The following is a 21,971-nucleotide window of genomic DNA, read 5'->3' as shown; positions in this document are numbered from 1 at the left end:
TAGATTGCAAAAAATTTTTTTCCATTCTGTTCACTCTGATGATACTTTTTTTCTTTTTTTGCTGAGCAGAAGCTCTTTAATTAGATCCCATTGGTCAGTTTTTGCTTTTGTTGCAATTGCTTTTGACGTTTTCTTCATGAAGTCTTTGACCATGCCTATGTCCTGAATGGTATTGCCTAGATTTTCTTCCAGGGTTTTTATAGTTTTCGGTTTTACATTTAAGTCTTTAATCCATCTTGAGTTGACTTTTGTCTATAGTATAAGGAAGTAGTCCAATTTCAGTTTTCTTCATGTGGCCAGCCAGTTCTTCCAGCACCATTTATTTAATAGGGAATTATTTTCCCATTGGTTGCTTTGTCAGGTTGTCAAAGATCAGATGGTTATAGGTGTGTGGTGTTATTTCTGGATTCTCTATTCTGTTCCATTGGTCTTTATGTCTGTTCTTGAACCAGTACCATGCTGTTATGGTTACTGTAGCCTTGTAGTTTGAAATCAGGTAGTGTGATGCCTCCAGCTTTGTTCTTTTTGCTTAGGATGGTCTTGGCTATCTGGGCTCTTTTTTGGTTCCATAAGAATTTTAAATAGTTTTTTTCTAATTCTGTGAAGAATTTCAATGGCAGTTTAATGGGAACAGCATTGGATCTAAATTACTTTGGGCAGTATGAGCATTGTCACAATATTGATTCTTCTTATCCATGAGCATGGAATGTTTTTCTGTTTGTTTCTATCCTCTCTGATTTCTTTGAGCAGTGGTTTTTAGTTCTTTTTGAGAGGTACTTCCCTTCCCTTGTTAGCTGTATTCCTAGGTATTTTATTCTTTCTGTGGCAATTGTGAATGGGAGTTCATTCATGATTTGGCTTTCGGTTTGCATATAGGAATGCTAGCGATTTTTGCACACTGATTTTCTTTTCTTTTTTTTTTAGAATTTTTTTATTGTACTTTAGGTTCTGGGGTACATGTGCAGATCATACAGATTTGTTGCATAGGTACACACATGGCAATGTGGTTTGCTACCTCCATCCCCCCTTCACCTATATCTGGCATTTTTCCCCATGTCATCTGTCCCCAACATCCCCACCCCACGCTGTCCCTCCCTTAGCCCCCACCAACAGACCTCAGTGTATAATGCTCCCCTCCCTGTGTCCATGTGTTCTCATTGTTCTACACTCGGCTATGAATGAGAACGTGTGGTGTTTGGTTTTCTGTTCTTGTATCAATTTGCTGAGAATTATGGTTTCCAGATTCATTCATGTCCCCACAAAGGACATGAACTCATCGTTTTTGATGGCTACATAGTATTCCATGGTGTATATGTGCCACATTTTCCTTGTCCAGTCTATTATTGATGGGCATTTGGGTTGGTTCCAAGTCTTTGCTGTTGTAAACAGTGCCACAATGAACATATGTGTGCATGTGTCTTTGTAATAGAATGATTTACAATCCTTTGCATATATACCCAGTAATGGGATTGCTGGGTCAAATGGAATTTTTATTTCTAGGTCCTTGAGGAATCACCACACTGTCTTCCACAATGGTTGAACTAATTTACACTCCCACCAACAGTGTAAAAGTGTTCCTATTTCTCCACATCCTCTCCAACATCTGTTGTCTCCAGATTTTTTATATCCTGAGACTTTGCTGAAGTTGCTTACTGGCTTAAGAAGCTTTTGGGTTGAGATGATGAGGTTTTCTAGATATATGATCATGTCATCTGCCAACAAAGATAGTTTGACTTCCTCTCTTCCTATGCAAATACATTTATTTCTTTCTCTTGTCTGATTGCCCTGGCTAGAACTTTCAATATGACATTGAATAGGATTGGTGAGAAAGGGCATCCTTGTCTTGTGCTGGTTTTCAAATGGAGTGCTTCCAGCTTTTGGGCAATTTATTTCATCTGTTTGGGCCTTGGCTTTCTTTCTATTAAGTAGTAATAATAGTACAATTATTAATTGTTTAATAACAGGGATACGTTTCTAGAAATGTGTCATTAGGTAATTTCATCTTTGTATAAACATTATAAAGTGTACTAACACAAACCTAGGTGGTATAGCCTACTACACACTCAGGCTATATACTATACCCTGTTGCTCCTAAGCCATAAACCTATATAGCAGGTTACTGTACTGAATACTGTAAGCAATTATAATACAATTGTAAGTATCTGTGTATCTACACATAGCTAGAAATAGAAAAGGTACAGTAAAAATATGATATTATGGTCTTTTGGGACCACTGCCATCTGTGGCCTATTGTCAACCAAAATGTTATTTGGTGGATAATTGTATATACAATCTTAGGATGTCGTTAAATGAGATAACTCATGTCAAGCACTTAGACTGGTGTTTAGCACATATAATATGCTTAGTTCCATGTGATAATTGTCTTCTTCATACAGAGCTCTAGATGTAAACCCATGGTGGAATTTAAAAATATGTAATCTATAAGTCATTTCAGGGGCTGGCTTACTTTCTCTAAACCTCATAAATGGCTCCCTGAGACAAGCTGAGAACTAATGCTAAAATGTACTCTGGGAGACACTTTGCTCTAAATCTGGCATAGGGGCTCAAAACCATCATTCTGACTGCTGATATGGCATATTTTCATGACCTAGTCCAAATTCTCTGAACTCCTAAGCTTAAATCACTTCTAGCATTTCTGTCCTGTTCTCTCCTATCTTTATTTCTTTTCCAGGGCTCTCATACTCCTGGAGCCTGCATCTGTTGCCAGCAGATCCCCTTCCTACAATCTGAAGACTGGGTCTTATTCCAAAAGCCCAGGCCCTGCTGGAGCCATGCTAGTTCTCTGGTGCTGACCACCTATTCATATTACTTTTATCTGGAAGGTTCATCTCCATGGTCTCCCTGCCTGACTTACCGCCCTGTTATACTGCCTGTCTGACTGGACTGCTACCTCTCTCCTGTATGGTTACCAAGCTCTGATGACTCATCTAGAGTATAGCTGGATCAGCCTTCTGTTACTTATCCTACCCTATTTTGTGTAATAAGTTTCTCAGTCTGGGTCTCTCTTCTCAGTTTTATTTTGTCATCACTCAAACTCCTGTTTAGGGCTTCTCTGCTTATAAGAAACGACAGTGTCTTGGGGGAGATAATGCATGTCCTTAGATGACAATTAAAGAAGATTGAAAGTCAGAAGTAACTTGAAATATTGGTAAAAAAAAAGTGCCTGCTTCTAAAGCTTTAAAGAGTAAACAGGAATTAGACAGGGGAAAGATAATGCTTTTGTTTGGTGGAATCTATACTGACACTCCAGGAAAGAGGCAAACTAACAGCTAATTGGACAACAAGCAAACTGTGTCTCCACAGGGTGCCCATCATAGGATTCTTAACTCTCCCAGATCCTATTAGGAATGGAGGAATCCTTCCACTAACACCAGAGTATGTAACTAAGGTGATGAAAAGACTCCAACTTTCCACTGCAAAACCTCTGTGACATGGACTCTATCTCATGGAGAATACCTTGTATGCCATGCAAGGCATTATAATGGGGCTGACCAAATTCTTAGTCAAACCTATATTCTGACATGGACAAAAGTGTTATAGATAGTTATTGAGGATGGAAAAGAATAAAGACACTAAGCTGGAAAAGAAAGGGCAACTTGCTGCTGTTTTAACTGTTTTATATTGTCTTCATGATATTATGGTAGCTCAATCAAAGTTGGGTATATATCTTTCTTTTTAAGAAATTAAGTAAAGGAATCGATATTGCTGTAATCATTCAACTGAGTCTATTTATGTACACATGATTGAAAATGAGTATTCATGTTTATTACTTTTTTCTTTTCTTGGAAAAATGTATTAGAAGAAAGAGAAGTTTCTTCTTCAATATTGTCCATTGAATGCAAGAGGGGTGAATTCTCTCTTTCACAGTCAGTGGTCTGGCAGTTCTGTTTGCCTGATATAGAAAAATGCGAAAGAGTTTTAATGTTAGACAGATCTAAGTTTGTACCTCTCCACCATTTCTAGCAGAAGGATCTTTCTCTCCCTGAACTTCATCAGTAAAATGGAAATAATAATATTGAACTCAGAGTGTTTCCATGAAGCTTAAATTATGAATTACATTATCAAGGGTCTGGCAGAGTGAGTAGTACATGTAGGGACATAATCAATGAATTCTCAGCTGTTCTTGTTAATTAGGGGAGGTAATATGGAAGCAGTTGTGCCCTGGGAAGAATGCTTTACAGCATGGCCCTGCTTGACCATAACCTAGTGAAGCATTTTTTCTTAGCAGCAAACTCCCAAAGCACTGGCTCATTTTGGTGACCTCTTTTTTTCTGCAATTTTTTTTTTTTTTTTACCTTTTGCCTCCAGATACACAAAGGTCATTCTAATCTGTATAAATAACCCATTTTCTTTTATATCAAATATGCCAAAAACCTATGTTCGCTTAATTTCTTTTGCAAATGTCATCTTCCTAATTTCTTACTGAACACGTGGAGGAATTGTCATTCTATTATTGGCATAATAAAGTCCAAAGTTTTCTTGCCTTCTCCTTGCAGTACTTCTTCTCACTTCTTCATTCATTAACTCAACAAATATGTATTGTATATACCATGACAAACCCGAGCTGGCATCGGGGAGCTAGCAAGTATCCCAATAAGAGAGAAAGAATAGGATAGTGTTTAGGAATAAATGCTTTCAAGTCAGAGGAAGTCCTCTGAACCCTGACTCAACTCTGTTGTGTTTTAGCTGGCTGACCATGGGCAAGCCACTTCAAGTTCCCTAGACTTTAGTTTCTCATGTGTAAAATGGGAATAATATCAATTCCTATTTTCCAAGGATATAGTAAAAAGTAAACAAGATAATGAAGGCAAATTTCTTAGTGCACTGTCTGACATGTAATATGAATACACACTCAATAAATGTTAGCTTTCATTATAGTGATGATGATGATTTTTAATTATTTGGTTCTTGATGGAGTTTAGACTTTAGTAGAGACATCACATAAGTTTCTGTGAAGCTATTGAAGGTTTTTAAGTGATTAATGACTAAATTGTGATGACCTTTGATGCCTCCTTTTTCACATTTCCCCTTCTGCAACTAGTCCCTATAACTAGTTGGATTGTCCTTGATACATCTCATAGATCAATCTTCTCTTCTTCCACACCACTGAGAAACCCCCCATTCATCTAAAGTATAATTTTTTAACTGAGACATTATCTAATTACTAAATGTAATTAAAGTAGAATCCTTCCTAAGTAAAGCATGGTCTCCTTGGTATCATTCTGCATTTAAGAGGCTGAGCTGGTCTATGATGGTGATATGCTTTCGCTGTGTCCCCAACCAAATCTCATCTTGAATTATAGTTTCCATAATCTCCACATGTCATGGGGAGGTGCTAGGTGGACCTAATTGAGTCATGGGAGCAGTTTTTCCCATCCTGTTCTTGTGACAGTGAATCAATTCTCACAAGAGCTGATGGTTTTATAAGGGGTTTCCCCTTTTGCTTGGCTCTCATTCTTCTTCCCGCCATCACATGAAGAAGGACATGCTTGCTTCCCCTTCTACCATGACTGTAAGTTTCCTGAGGCCTGCCCAGACATACTGAACTGTGAGTCAGTTAAACCTCTTTCCTTTATAAATTACTAGTCTTGGTTATGCCCTTTTTTTTCTTTTCTTTTTCTTTGAGATGGAGTCTTGCTCTGTCACTAGGCTGGAGTGCAGTGGCACGATCTCGGCTCAGTGCAACCTCCATGTCTAGGTTCATGCAATTCTCCTGCCTCAGACTCTCGAGTAGCTGGGACTACAGGCATGCACCAACATGCCCGGCTAATTTTTATATTTCTAGGAGAGCAGGATTTCACCATGTTGGCCAGGATGGTCTTGATCTCTTGACGTCATGATCCACCTGCCTCAGCCCCGCCAAAGTGCTGGGATTACAGGTGTGAACCACCACACCTGGCCCCAGTTATGTCTTTATTACCAGTGTGAGAATGGACTAAGGCAGATGGCATAATCACATCTCTGACTAAGGCTGTTTTCAATGATTCAGACATTGACTTGAATTCTCATATTGGTAATTGCCTCTCTGCTATTCTTTTTATCTGTTTGTAAATATAGAGATGTCCATCTAGCTGAGATTTTATGACTATCACTAAAAAGATGAATCTATTAATGAGAGAGTATCCTTCAAATTTGCCTCAAACTTCTTTAAAAGAAACTTAACTACTGAGATAGTAAATGGATTTCATCACATATGCTGTCTGTATCAGTTCGCTCTTGCTGTGTAACATAACCTTAGTGGTCATTATTTCTTGTGGGTACTGGCTGGCTGAAAGATTCTTATAATCTAGGATAGGCTCAGCTCATTTTGCCAGCTTGGGCATCTGCAGTCAGCTGGCAAGTTGACAGGGGATGGTTTAATCTAGTATAGGTTCAGCTAGAACAACTTGTCTCTCTTCTATGTGTCTCTCATTCCCTTTAGCAGGCAGTGGTAGGAATCAAAGAGGGAAGGCAGAAATCATGAGCAAATTTTCAAGGCTCTGCTGTTGTCAAGTTTTTCTCACTCATCAAAACAAGTCCCCTGGTTAAGCCTAGAGTTAGAGTGTGACAGTGGTACCAAAAGGGAAAGATATAGCAGTTATGAAAACCTGGGTCCCCTAATCCACTCAATCTACCATAGTCTGCCTTCTGGGCACCATTATTGACATGCTGCCCCATGTGAAATATATTCCTCCCATCCCAGGACCCTCCAAAATCTCAAGCTGCAGCATCCTGCTTGAAGTCCAGGGCATTGTAATCTATATCAAGTTCATTACATGCTCCTCTTGATTCAAAAAGTTATGTACTGGAATAAAAGCATTTGCTCTAAGCATACTCAACATAGAGTGATGAAATGAGGGCAGAATAACCTATGTAAGTATTCTCGTTTAGAAAGGGAAGGAATAGAAAATATACAGCAGTCACTGGTTCATGGAAACTCTGAACTCTTTCTGGGCAGATGTTTCCCATTTACCCTACTCTGGAGATGGGAAATGTTCTTTGATTTGTTCTGCTCTCTGGGAAGGCTCGTCAGTCTATTGTTCTCCATGGTTCTTGGCATGGCTCTTCCACTTTTCTTTCCCACTTCAGAAGAGAATGTTGGAAAATATTCCTGCTTTCTGCCCTATAGAAACTTAGGGGCAGAGATGTCTTTCTACAAGTGTGAGACACCTCTATAGAGTTGCAATTCTTTCTTCCTCTGGGCTGGCAAAATTTGCCAATCTAGCTGAATTAAAAACATTGTGAATTCCTGTGAATATAGTTGGATTCTACTCCATGAGATAAACCTCACAACTTAATATTCTTCTAAGCTCTTTTGAATAGTAGAGAAGTTCTATTAGACTTTGCCTGAATTTTTTTTTATTGTACTTTAGGTTCTGGGGTACATGTGCAGATCATGCAGGATTGTTGTATAGACATACATGGCAATGTGATTTGCTGCCTCCATCCCCACTTCACCTATATCTGGCATTTCTCCCCATGTTATCCGGCTCCAATCTCCCCACTCCATGCTGTCCCTCCCCTAGCCCCCCCAACAGACCCCAGTGTGTGAAGCTCCTCTCCCTCTGTCCATGTGTTCTCATTGTTCAACACCTGGCTATGAGTGAGAACATGTGGTGTTTGATTTTCTGTTCTTGTGTCAGTTTGCTGAGAATGATCGTTTCCAGATTCATCCATGTCCCTACAAAGGACACAGGCTCATTGTTTTTTATGGCTGCATAGTATTCCATGGTTTATATGTGCCACATTTTCCTTGTCCAGTCTATCATTGATGGGCATTTGTGTTGGTTCCAGGTCTTTGCGATTGTAAACAGTGCCACAATGAACATATGTGTGCATGTGTCTTTATAATAGAACAATTTATAATCCTTTGGGTATATATCCAGTAATGAGATTGCTGGGTCAAATGGAATTTCTATTTCTAGGTCCTTGAGGAATCACCACACTGTCTTCCACAATGGTTGAACTAATTTACACTCCCACCAACAGTGTAAAAGTGTTTCTATTTCTCCACATCCTCTCCAACATCTGTTGTCTCCAGATTTTTTAATGATCGCCATTCTAACTGGAGTGAGATTGCATCTCAATGTGGTTTTGATTTGCATTTCTCTAATGACCAGTGATGATGAGCATTTTTTCATATGTTTGTTGGCCTCATATATGTCTTCTTTTGAAAAGTGCCTGTTCATATCCTTCGCTCACTTTTGAATGGGTTTGTTTGTCTTTTTCTTGTAAATCTATCTTAGTTCTTTGTAGATTCTGGATATTAGCCCTTTGTCAGATGGGTAGCTTGCAAAATTTTTTTCCCATTCTGTTGGTTGCTGGTTCACTCTAATGATTATTTCTTTTGCTGTAGAGAAGCTCTGGAGTTTAATTAGATCCCATTTGTCTATTTTGACTTTTGTTGCCAATGCTTTTGGTGTTTTAGTCATGAAGTCCATGCCTATATCTATGTCCTGAATGGTTTTGCCTAGGTTTTCTTCTAGGGTTTTTATGGTGTTAGATCTTATGTTTAAGTCTTTAATTCATCTGGAGTTAATTTTAGTGTAAGGTGTCAGGAAGCAGTCCAGTTTCTGCTTTCTGCACATGGCGGGCCAGTTTTCCCAACACCATTTATTAAACAGGGAATCCTTTCCCCATTGCTTGTTTTTGTCAGGTTTGTCAAAGATCAGATGGTTGTAGATGTGTGACGTTACTTCCAAGATCTCAGTTCTGTTCCATTGGTCTATATCTCTGTTTTGGTACCAGCACCATGCTGTTTTGATTACTGTAGCCCTGCAGTATAGTTTGAAGTCAGGTAGCATGATGCCTCCAGCTTTGTTCTTTTTGCTTAGGATTGTCGTGGCTATGTGGGCTCTTTTTTGGTTCCATATGAAGTTTAAGGGTTTTTTTTCCAGTTTTGTGAAGAAGGTCAGGAACATCATTTCTCCAGTCTCCTTTAACAGCTTCCTCACCATTATTCTAGCTTCTGCCAGATACTCTGACCCAAAGCCAATGTCACATCTTTTAAGTTTTAGTTATGACAGAAGTGCAATACCAAGTTCTTTATCAATTTGCTATTGTGCATCATAAACCACTTCAAAACTTAATGGCTTAAAATAACAGCTGTATATTATTTCTTAAAAGTCTATGGATTTATAGAATATTTTGCAGATCTGAGCTAAGCCAAATGCATCAGTGCTCATGTTTCTCTGGTCAGCTGGCAGATCCACTGGCACCTGGCTAATCCAGGGTCTCCTTGGTTGGGAAATTTTAGCCCTCCTCCATATATCTCTTACATTGAATTTTTTTTTTATTTGGAAATGCTTGCATAGAATACTGTTTTTAAATGTTGCAAGGCTGTATATAGGCTCAGCCGAAAAGCCATGGGCAAGGGAGATAGCAAAGGTAGCACATATGCCATGCACTCACTATTTCTCTCTTGTTTCCTAGGTTTTCAAGGATAGAGATCAGAGATCTCTTTTATACGTGCTCAGTGTGATGGTTAATACTGAGTGTCAACTTGGTTGGATTGAATGATACAAAATACTGTTCCTGGGTGTATCTGTGGGGGTGCTGCCAAAAAAGATTAACATTTGTGTCAGTGAACTGGGAGAGGCAGACCCACCCTCAATGTGGGTGGGCACCATCTAATCAGCTGCCAGCATGATTAGAATAAAGCAGGCAGAAGAAAGGGGGTGAAGCTGACTTGCAGCGTCTTCCAGTCTTCATCTTTCTCCCATGCTGGATGCTTTCTGCCCACATCAGACTCCAAGTTCTTCAGCTTTTGGACTCCTAGACTTAAACCAGTGGTTTGCCAGGGGATTTCAGGCCTTTAGTACAGACTGGGGGCTGTACTATCAGCTTCCCTACTTTTGAGTTTTGGGGACTCAGACTGAGCCACTACTGGTTTCCTTGCCTCATCTTGCAGATGGCCTATCCTGGGAGTTCACATTGTGATCGTGGGAGTTGATTCTCCTTAATAAACTCTCTTTCATAAATACATATATCCTATTAGTTCTGACCCTCTAGAGAACCCTAATACACTCACCTAGTATGATGCCTGACAAATATTAGGTGCTTAATATTTTGCATAAATAATTGAATAAATAAATGGAAAAGGAAGATGCACATATCGGGATGCAACATAGACCAAATTTTTAGCCAGATATCCTTCAATTGGTCAGCTGTTTTTCTCCCCAGTTTTTAAACACACCTTATACAGCACTCATCTTGTTACACTTTCTCAAATATTACTTGGGCATACTTGCTTTTGCCCTTGTGGATTCAGCAGATGAATACTCTTTTCATACCTGAATGTCAACATTCGCCTCAATTTACAGCTTTGCTTAAATCTTTCCTTTTCAGTCAACCTGAGTCAGAGCAATCTCATCTTGTACTTAGTCATTTTCTTTTGTCTAATACTAGAATAAATCATTTCTAGCTGGGTCTCTGACACCCCAGTTAGAGTGAAAAGTGCTTAAGGATATGGTTTACACGTCATTTGTCTAAACATTCTTCACAATGCCCAGCCTAGTTTCTTCCAAATGGTGTGTTTAGTTACATTTCTTGAATGAAAAAATGAATGAATGCGTAAATAAATGAACCAAATTTCTACCAAACAAAGTCAGGGACTTTGTCTATTCTGTTTATCCTTAGCTGTTAGTTCAGTGCCTGGTACATGGTAGGTGCTCAATAAATACTTACTGAATGAAAAATGAATCACTGAATAACTAAATGAATTAATAAACAAAGTAGGGGAAAAACAAATCCAGACTTACTCCTATTTTAAGAAGTTACACTTTATGTTAGAAAATTATTTCATGATTGATTTTAATGGTAATTCCTTAGAGCAGCCCAGGAACTCAATTCTATTATTATCCTTGTTTTCATTCTTGCTCAAAGACCTTTTCCCAGGCAATGAGAAAGAGAAATTGTGCACTATTCTCTCCAGGAGCTTCGTTTATAAAGTGAACTATTTCAGAGTTTATAACAAGGGATATGGGCTGTTGGAGTCTTTTCAGGCCACGTAGGACTGGGCTTGTCCTTGTAGGCAGAAACGGCCAATGCTTGTGTCCTACATGGGGTTATCTGGTAGATCACAAAATCCTTACTTTGGTCCCAAATATTTTATCTCTTGCTGGGACATATTCCCTGTGCTTGAGAGATTTAGGGTTCATTGACGTGGTTGTCAGACTTTATCATCTAACTGAATCCCACTTCCCATCCTGTGAACATTCAAGTTTAGTTGACCTGGGGCTGAGTCCCAGGCAACTGAATTTTGTCAGTCACCTCAGTCCCAAGATTCTGATATTAGTGGTCCATAGATCATACTTTTAAAATTTTAAAATTTTTTATTTTTGGAGATGGAGTCTTTCTCTGTCACCCAGGCTGGAGTGCAGTGGCACGAACTCAGCGTCACTGTAACCTCTGCCTCCCAGGTTCAAGCATTCTCCTGCCTCAGCTTTTTTTTTTATTACAGGCACATGCCGCCATGCCTGGCTAATTTTTGTATTTTAGTAGAGACAGAGTTTCACCATGTTGGCCAGGCTAGTCTCAAACTCCTGACCTTGGGTGATATGCCCGCCTCAGCCTCCCAAAGTACTGGGATTATAGGCATGAGCCACCATGCCTGGCCAGACCACACTTTTAAAAACATTAATTGTATGTGTGTGTGTGTGTGTGTGTGTGTGTGTGTGTGTGTGTGTGTGTGTGAAGAATGCAAAAAAAATAAAAAGAGTGCTGTAAGTGCTGTGATGGATGTCTTGTAAGACCCAGCAGAGTGAGAAAAGTAGTTGTTACCTTTTGCTAAAGATCTCTGGATTTTTGTTCAGTCTTAGATGAGCATTTTCTCTTTTGCCATAACTTGTAACAATTTTAGAATCCATAGAGGGAACAATTGAAGCCCTAAAGGGACTAGGATATGTGTAGAGGTTGACAATTTTGTTAAGGCTACTTCTTTCCTAGAAAAATCCCAGGAGGGTGCCCATTGTGTGTTATATATTTCTGAGAATCTTTCTACTAACCTTCCTGCTAGCAAAAGAATAATAAATGCTCACTATGCTGAGCATGTACCCAGGATGAAGACAGCAGAAAAGAAGGAGTTACCATGGGACAAATGTGGTCCATGAGATCTCAAGAAAATTCTGTTTCCAAGTCAAGCAGTCAATGAAATTTAGAATAACCAAATTTTGTCTATTGAGTATCATGTCTCATTGTGTACCTAAACTTGGACTTGATGGTGCAGTTTCACTTAGAGTTCTATATTTGTCTTCCCTCATTATCTCTGTGGGTGGGATCAATGGAGGGTGGAGGAAAAAAGGTACTCCGTGAGTACTAAATAATCCTACTAACATCACATAGCTTTGAGTCACTGGAGATGTGTTTTATAAGCCTTGTTAAGTTTGATGTCTTTTACTCCTACTGCAATTATCTGTTGGAATTTTATAGGACTGTGGACATACTGAGAGGAGGATTTTAATTGTTAAGTACTTTCAGCCTAATTGGTTCTCAATTGGAGGAGATGCCTTGGGTCTGGAAACTTGCCACGTGTTAGCAGAGCATGTAGGTTCATTGCTTACCTGTGGAGTTGACAGATACAAGAGAATGTTCTGATTTGGCATCAATTTTGGCATTTAGTTGGCTTAACTGTCTTCAGGGCTGCTCCTAGGGCTTTTTATTTGTTAGCTGTGCCTGTGTTGGGTAGACACAGAGGCTTTTGCCAAGTCTCTTAGCTACCTGGGCTAAGACCCTGACTGTGGCAATTGGTGTCAGGCAGGATGGAGTATGGCTGTATTGGTGGTCCCCAGAGAAAGCCATGACTGGGGAAATAATCAATGTTGTTTTCAACTGTATTTTATTGTATCTTTTTGCATGCCCAATTAAACCAGTGAAAAAGATATTTGTGTTACTAAATATGGAGGGAACTAAGACCTAGAAGAGAAATGGTTAAGTAAATAGTTGTACATCTATATGATATCAAATGCATAATAATTACAATCATTACTTTGAATATTATTTAATAATATAAAAATTGCTTACCATGAATTATTAATTAGTCCTATTGATAGCATTTAACTTTTTGCCACAAAAGAAAAAAAAGACTGAGTGGCATTTTTGTCATAAAAAAATGTAAAATAAATCTCATAAATCTTTATATAAATTAAATGCAAAGATATCTGGATTCAGACTTCCTTTGTTTAAAAAGTATGGGTATCTTTTTCAAAGTCATCTAATTGCTGCATAATTTGAAAAAGCTGATTAACCTTATTGAGACTATTTTTAAATTTATAAAATGGGAATAATATTCACAGCACTTACATAGACTTATTTCAACTATTTCAGATACTTATCTGTCTAAAGTTCTCAATTCATTGCCTGGAACACAATAAAAGGTTGATAAATGTCATTATACATGCATACATAAATGCAAACACACACATAGGTACATATACAAACATACTTTTACATGCCTTGTTGAAAAATCTTCTGTCTTGATAATCAATTTTTCTTTTCCTTCCAGCCCTCTGCCATTAATGCTAAACATGAGGGGAGGAAAGGTTCCATCAAGAATTGCACTGTCCAGTCCCATAGCCACTACCCACAGGTGGCCATTGAGCACTCGAAATATGGCCAGCCCAAACTGAGATGTGCTATTAAGTATAAAACTCACATTGGATTTTGAAGACTGTAGAAAGAAGCTGGGGAGGAGTGTTTCTAGTTGGTTTTAAATGATGACACTACTTTTTTTGTAATTATAGGGTTTATATGATAGTGTGGTGCATTGCCAAAAATTTTTTTGAACAATATGAAAAACATACAAAATGTCTAAATTTTTAACAACATTGTTCATATACCAAAGTGTATTTCTGATATATTAGGTCAAGTATGTTATTAAATAATAATCATACTTTTCTGAGAAAGGCAAAGACACAGACCCTCTATGACAACATTGAATGGAATATTCTTCTCAAAGTGATTATATTTGAAGCCACGCTAGTACTTCTCTTCTGTTTCCTACTCTTGAATTTTCAGTTGTACCTGCCTGAGGTTTCTGTTTGGATCCTGCTGTCACCTTAAACTCATCATATCCTAAACTGTATTTTTATTTTCTTCACAACTGTTTCCTATTTCTGATTTTCTTATTTCAGTTCCATTCTCACTGTCCTTATGACCTTACTTCAATTTCCTAAACCATATCAATAGATTTTCATTTGGGGTCTCTCCTATCACTTGATTCCATTTGTATTCATTTTGCCTGCCAAATCCAACCTAATCGTGCTAAAACACCACTTACTTAAAAAAAATTGAAAACCTTCAGTGGCACTCATTTTTCTAAGATAAAACTCATGTCATTTAGCTTGCTATTGGGGTCCTTAAAGTCAACCCAGATTATCATTCTGGTCTTCTGATTTCTTGGTCCAGTTTTTCATTCTAGAAAATACGAACTACCATCTAGCCTTTAAACATCACATATGGAGATGATAGAAATGTTTCACATCGCTCTTTACATAGGAAAAGAAGTAGGTTTTACAGGTTGGGAGTAGGAAGAAGAGATTTCAGTTTTGGACATATGGAAGTTGATATGCCTTTTAGATAAATTAAAATTTTCTTTTCAACTAACTTAACTGAGAAAGACAAGAGGCTCTTGTTCTGATGGGTTTGAGAAAGGGGAAGAGGTGTAGAAAAAGAAGATTGGAGAGTCATTGGACAGTTCCTCAAGTTACAAGCTTCTGATTGCACTCCAAAATGCACTGACTATAGAAAGATGATGTTTCAGATTTAGAGTTATTTGGGAATTTGCTCTGGGCTATTTTTCCAGGAAGGAAGGAGGTTTTGATGTCTACCTTCAAAGGGCACATTTCCTAAAGGGTGATGGAGATAAATGGAACTGCCTATGCCCTCATATTGAATTATTTCTGAGGCCTTGCACTTGTGAAACTCTTCATGGTTTCTAAATAGTTTTTTTTTTCCTGATAATTAGCTGATGGAATTATCTCAAGACCATGAGTGACATATGATAGACAATATTATTGCCATTTTGGAGAAACCTATACACAGAATTTAGCCGACTTTTTCAAGAACACAAAGCTACATTTTGATATTATCTTCCAGTGCTGATTTCAGTGTTCTTTATATTGCTTTATATAGCAAAATGCAAAAATCACTTATTGCCTGAACTGTCCATTCTTGACCTGTGAAGTGGATGTTTCCTGGTTTATCTGTAAGAATTGGCTTTTCACTTGCAGAGGTGAGTTTCTCCTGGGAAATCCATGGCAAAGTTTTCATTATATACACTATTCAAATATTATTTACATTGGTTTTTGGTTGAGGGAAAACATAATATCCTGCTAATTCTTACCTTTACAATTCAAAGAAGTTTGACATATGCAGTAATCCAACCTCCATTTCTAAATGTTTATTTTTTATTATAAAAGTAATGAATGTTCATTATAGTAATATTGGAAAATACAAAAATGTGAAAAATAGAATTTATTTTTATTTTTATTCGACTATAATTTGCATACAGTGAAATGCACTGATCTTAAGTGTAAAGTTTGATGAGTTTTGAAAAGTGTTCACACCTGTGTAAACCATACCCTATTCAATATATAGAACATTGCCATCACCCTGACACCACTTTTCTGTCTCTATCCTGCCTTTTTCACTCCAGGGAATTGCTGTTTTTATTTTTATTAGGAAAGTGGAATCAACAAAAAATACTCAAGTCCCACCATTCGACAATCAATCACTGCTTAACCTAGCAGCCATCTTTTGAGGTCACTGATCATTTCCTTTGTAATTCCATACCTTGGCTTGGCACAGCCTTTTCTCATGATTCCTCTCACCCTCCTGGCTGCTACTTCTCTGTGTCCTTTGCTGAGTTCTCCCTATCTTCCCACCACTAATTGAACAGGTTCAGCATTTGGTCCTCTTTTGTTCCCTATCTGTACACACTTCATAGTGATATCATCGACTCAGATGGCTTTCAGGGCTATCTCCAAGTAGACAGTTCCTAAGTTTACACTCATAACTCTCATCTCTCCCTTGAACTTGAGTACTATATCCAAGAGCTTCCTCACATTCTCACATGATTGTCTAACTGACCAGAACCTCTAATGCAATACATTCCAAATCTAAACCTTGATGTTTTCACCACAAACCTGCTCCTCCTTAGGGTTCTCATCTCAGAAAATGACATCTCTAGTTGCTTAGGCCAAAAGATACACTGGCATCCTTGACTCCACTCTTTCTTTTATAACGTGTGACATACCCATTAGGAAATCCTGTCCTCTCCACTTCAGAGTATGTAGAGAATCTGACAGATTCTTAGTGATTCCCACACTAACATCTGAATCCAATCCACCTTCGTCATTGTTCCTCTGGACTAATGTAGTAGTTTTACAAGTGGTTGACCTACCAACCTATATTTTATTCTCCATGCAGTAGGTAGACACAATCTTTTAAAATATTAAAGGTTTCTCCAAAGCTACAATGATTCTTTATATTTAATTTTACATTTTGCTTTTTTTCACTCAATTTCATGTAATTTCAATTTTTCATGTCATTATAAACTATAAATATAATTTTCAGTGGCTGAATTGTTATTATAGGAGGAGATACACCATGATTTGTTTATCCAACCCCTTATCATTGGACATTTAGACTATTATTTTAACTACCGTTAATAACGCTGTCAAGAACATCTTGGTTCATAAAGTTGCTCACCCCTTATAGTTATAGTATTGGATCCACAGCCAGGAATTTCTGAGTTAAAGGGTACAGACATTTGGAGGCTGTAGCTACGTATGTCAAGTTGCTTTTAAAATGGAATTGATCAGTGTATACTCCCACTAGTAGTCCTAACAACAAAAATCATGTATTTTTTTCCTGAACAGATTTAATTTTATTTACAACTTTATAGAAAGTATTAACGATTAATCCAACATGGCTTATATTTATTGGAATTTAATAAAATATATTACATAAATTAGTTTGGAATCCATCTGCTATTATTAATTATATGTCAGTGCAGATAGTACTATTCAACTGTATGCTCACAGAATTGGGATGCCACATAGTAAAGTTGCTGAGGTTTGGAAACAGAAAGGCATGAGTTTGATTAATGGCTTAATCACTTTAGTAGCCATGAATTTGAGCAAACCACTTACTATTTTTGAGCCTCCATGTTTTCATCTATGCACTAGGGATAATAAAAGCTGCCTTGCAGAAATGTTGCAAAGATTGAGATAATGCTCATAAATCACTTAGCATGAGGGTCGCTCTCATAAATATTAGTTTCTATTCTCCCTTCCAAAGTAATCTCCTGTCCTAGGTTTAGATTCTCACCCTAGCCTACATGGAAATAAACTGCAAGCAAGCCATTTCTCTGGTGGCTTTCTGAACTCCTGTGAATATAAGAGAGTTGCTTATTTTGCTTTGTTCAGTGCAAGGTAGACAGTGTCATGTTAAGATGTGAACAGCCTCAGGTGGGGCTTCCTGTATGAGGACTGGAACCGAAGAGGTGGCTGGAGTCCTGATGCTGAGTGGGGGTGGGGTTAAAGAGGGGAAGGGGCAAACAGGGGAGACAAGCTGAGGGGCAGAACTATGACAGCTCCAGAGATAAGGATGAAGTCGAAAGCAGGAGTCCGAGGCTGGCTGAGATGAATGCCATTCCTAGTGATGAGGAACAGATGAGAAGGCAGGAATCCTGGAGCAACACACATAAATCAGCATACCAACATTAATGTCTACTTTTAAAAACTCTTTACTTTGAAATAATTTCTAGTGTACAGAAAACTTGTGAGAATAGTACAAAGAACTTCTGCAGACCCTTTTTCAGATTAACCAATTTTAAACATTTTGTCATAGTTGTCTCAACTCTGTGTGTGTATGTGTGTGTATGTGTGTGTATTTACTACTTAATGCTTTCATGTCTTTTTTAAGAAGAAAGATTTTCTCCTATGTAAACACAATATAGTTATCAAATTCAGGAAACTGGACATTGATACACTTTAATCTACAGTCCACATTCTAATTTTATTACTTGTCTCAATAATGCCTTCTATTACGTTTTGTAATCCAGTCTAGGATTGTGCAATGTATTTAGTTTTCGTGTCCCTTTAGTCTCCTTTAAACAGGAATATATCTTGTCTTTTCTTGATTTCACATATTGACATTTTTGAAGATTATAAATCAGTTATTATATTTTACTATTTTTTTGAGACAGAGTCTTGCTCTGTCACCCAGCTGGAGTGCAGTGGCATGATCGTGACTCACTGCAGCCTCAACCTCCTGGGCCCAAGCGATCCTCCCACTTCAGCCTCTCAAGTAGCTAGAACTACTGGCATGTGCCACCATACCTGGTTAATATTTTATATTTTTTGTAGAGATGAGGTTTTGCCATGTTGCCCAGGCTGATCTCAAATTCCTGGGCTCAAGCAATCTTCCCGCCTCGGCTCCCAAAGTGCTGGGATTATAGGCTTGAGCCACCATGCCTGGCCTGGCCTGGCCTGTTATTTTATATTATGTCCCTTAATTTGAGTTTTGCAGAGCTCATGTTTTAAACCTGCTTTTGAGTAACATGTCTCTTGCAAGAGATTGCAATTAGACTCTCTGTCCAGATTGAGCTGGACTCAAGAATTCTAGATATAGCAGGATGTGTGGAGCATCTATAACCGCTGGACATAAAGCAGCTAGTGAATGTGGGGAGTGAAGACTGTAGGGTGGGGTGGAGCCCTTGTGCCTGAATCACGGGTGTAAGCTTACATCAGTGGACTGGCAGGGACCTTGAGGGGTCACCAAGGCCATATGCTTGGACTTCAGCAGAAATGCACATTTCTACTCTTCTAGATGTGCCAGTCTATTTTTAAAGCCCTCCAGGGAAAGTTATTCTGTGTGTAGCTTCCACACTAGTGCTCTCGCCTCTGCTGTGTGAAGTTTTCTCTGCTGCTCCCTAACTTCCTCAAGGAGCAGATCTTACACGTTTTTCTCATCCTGTTTTCTCGAAGGTCTGTCTGTGAGGCATGAGCCCTTCATTTTGTATAGAGAATTGTATTTTATCACTCGCCCTCAGGTTTCTTTTCTTTAGGTTAGGCTAAAGAAAAAAAGAACCGTACACATACAAGGGTAAAGTATTGTTACCTGTGTACTAACAACAATATATCATTATATTAATAACTACACATCATCATAGCATTAACTCATTTCATTTTAGCATTGGATTAATTTTCCATGGACCTGACTACCACGGGGACACATTAGAACATTTTTATAGTCGTTTATTTTTTCTTTTCTATTATAAAATAATGAATGTTTATTGTATAGTACAAATTCAAACATAGATGAGTTAAAGAAGAGGAAAATTTCATCTCCTTTCTTCTTCCATACCCTGAATCACATTCCCCAAACTGAATCACTATTTATAATTTTTATGTATGCAATTCCAGATATTTTCTATATAAATACAAGAATACTTACACACATATACATACACAATCTATAAAAATTAAAATAGGATCATATATATTAAAATTTGATGATGTTTTCTGAGTATAAAAATAATGTACATTATTTGTGGAAAATATAAAAAGAGCACAAAAGAGATTATTTAAAAAACACCCATAATTCCACCACTCACCTCCTTAATGTTTGAATATTTTCTTAGACTTCTTTTTAATGTATGTGTATTACCATATATTCTCTTTAATGTTGTTCTCTTCCTTGATTAGGTAAGCATCTTAGGCTGTTTAATGTTTCTCTTCTTAATTTGGGGCCCAACTGAATGTAATTCTCTCATGAGATGAGGTTATGATGGGCAGTAGAGAAACAACAGACTGGCAGAGTCAGGAGACCAGGTGTGCAGAAATATTTCCAGGAAGCAATAGATGTCCTAAAAGGGAGCACAGCATCTATTACCCATAAACCACTCAATGAACAAGGCTTCTAATAGCATTAAGATGTGTCTTCTATGTGTAAGACCAGATTTCTTCATTTGTTACTAACTCATCACTGTAGGCACTCTTGGTAATAAAACATTGAATAACGAAAACACAAAACTTGACCTCATTTTTTTGCACAGTTTAATGGATTTTTCTTTTTTGTGTGCCACAGAAACCAGTGGCTGAAACTCATTATTTTCTGGTCTACCTTGGTTTTGAGATTTTGTTTCTTCTCTTGTTTTACATTGTGAGTCTTCGGATGCAAAATTTACCATGGGTAATTTTTCTTTTTTTTTTTTTTTTTAATTGCATTTTAGGTTTTGGGGTACATGTGAAAAACATGCAAGGTTGTTGCTTAGGTGCATACGTGGCAGTGTGATTTGCTGCCTTCCTCCCCTTCACCCATATCTGGCATTTCTCCCCATGCTATCCCTCCCCAATTCCCCACCCCCCCGCTGTCCCCCCCACTCCCCCACAACAGACCCCCATGTATAGTGCTCCCCTCCCTGTGTCCATGTGTTCTCCTTGTTCAACACCCGCCTATGAGTGAGAACATGTGGTGTTTGATTTTGTGTTCTTGTGTCAGTTTGCTGAGAATGATGGTTTCCAGGTTCATCCATGTCCCTACAAAGGACGCGAACTCCTCGTTTTTAATGGCTGCATAATATTCCATGGTGTATATGTGCCACATTTTTCCTGTCCAGTCTATCATCGATGGGCATTTGGGTTGGTTCCAGGTCTTTGCTATTGTAAACTGTGCTGCAATGAACATTCGTGTGCATGTGTCCTTATAGTAGAACGATTTATAATCCTTTGGATATATGCCCAGTAGTGGGATTGCTGGGTCAAATGGAATTTCTATTTCTAGGTCCTAAATTAGTTCTTCTTGATGCATTCAAAACTTTAGAGAATGGCTGTTATATACTGTATTGCTGAAAAATTGTTCAGATTCAGAATATCTCAGGAGAAGGGAGACTGTGAATGCCTTACTTTAGGGGTTAGGATGGCCATATCAGTTTCTCTATGCATGCCCACCCCTTGAAGTGGACTGAGACACAGTACCCAGTATTCTGAGACAATCCAGAGAAAAAGAAGGCAAATAGTAATGTTTATCACATAACTCCTATCCTTTAAGTATAGTAAATCTTGGAATTTGTGTCACAGATCACACCTGGGATCATAGTCCCCCCTCCACTCTGTTTCCGTGCCCCTTTCTGCTCATCAGGTTTGGGATCTGAGTGTTCAAGTGATAACAGGGTTGTAGCAGCCTCCTAACTACTCTCTTTTCTCATCCTCACTTTCATCACAGAATAGGGCTTCTGCATGGATTCTCTCTTCTTATATCTGGCTGGTCACTCCATTTAACATGGTAAAGATCCTCTTATACTCTACCTGTTGGGCATAGACTCTCAGATTTTCCCAGTATTTTTTGGTATCTTTGTTCTGTTCTGTATGCCTTGGGCAGGGATCCTGCTGCAGGAATTGATCTCTAGTGACTACAGCCACCTTCAGTTAGCCTCTTGAATTCTTTTCAGCCAATCTTCATAAGCTTCATTTGTAAGAATGAACAAATATTTATTGAGTGCTCATTATATGCCAGGTGTCATTCAGAGTTTCTAGGATACACGAGTGAACAAAGGATCAAGATCTTACTTCTTATAGGTCTTGCATTCTAGTCGCTTCAGGAATGAGAGATTGCCATGTATGGGTTGGGATCATCACGCCCCATCAGACACCAAGCAGTTCTCTCAGCTGTCTGCTCTGGGGTTAACACTGATAGTTTCCACCAGTCTCATCTTGCTTTTTCTTTTCTCTGCTTTGTCTCTAAATTTACCTACATTATGGCAGATACTGCTTTTATAGAATATTTTCTTCCTCAGTATGTGCATCCCTTCTTCTGAAAGTCCCTGTGGCCCAAAATGATCCAAGTGCATATTTGGAGTTAACAAAACCAGCCAGTTCCCCCCACCACTTTTTTTTGGATCAGTTAATAGATGGCAAAAGCCCAGGGTCATTGAAAATAAATGTATAATATTTATTACGCTTGTTACA

At 38.3% G+C, this 21,971-nt stretch overlaps 1 protein-coding gene across 3 annotated transcripts in view; it reads left to right on the top strand.

The window, feature by feature from the left end:
- The window catches only part of METTL15 (methyltransferase 15, mitochondrial 12S rRNA N4-cytidine), a 308,377-nt gene that overhangs the window by 273,180 nt on the left and 13,226 nt on the right, over nt 1-21,971 (top strand). Inside the window, exon 14 of one of the 3 annotated variants that reach the window (XR_010338341.1) lies at nt 15,130-15,163. The exons of 1 other annotated variant lie outside the window; for it this stretch is intronic. The gene's annotated coding sequence lies outside the window, so the exon portion shown is untranslated. Of the gene's footprint in view, nt 1-15,129; nt 15,164-21,971 lie in introns of those variants that run through there. One more of the 3 variants, XR_010338342.1, reaches the window with a different exon arrangement.

Source organism: Aotus nancymaae, unplaced genomic scaffold (assembly GCF_030222135.1).
Source record: "Aotus nancymaae isolate 86718 unplaced genomic scaffold, 86718_ANA_hifiasm-v0.15.2.pri h1tg000059l, whole genome shotgun sequence".
Classification (NCBI taxonomy): domain Eukaryota; kingdom Metazoa; phylum Chordata; class Mammalia; order Primates; family Aotidae; genus Aotus; species Aotus nancymaae.
This window is presented reverse-complemented; position numbering and strand designations above follow the sequence as displayed.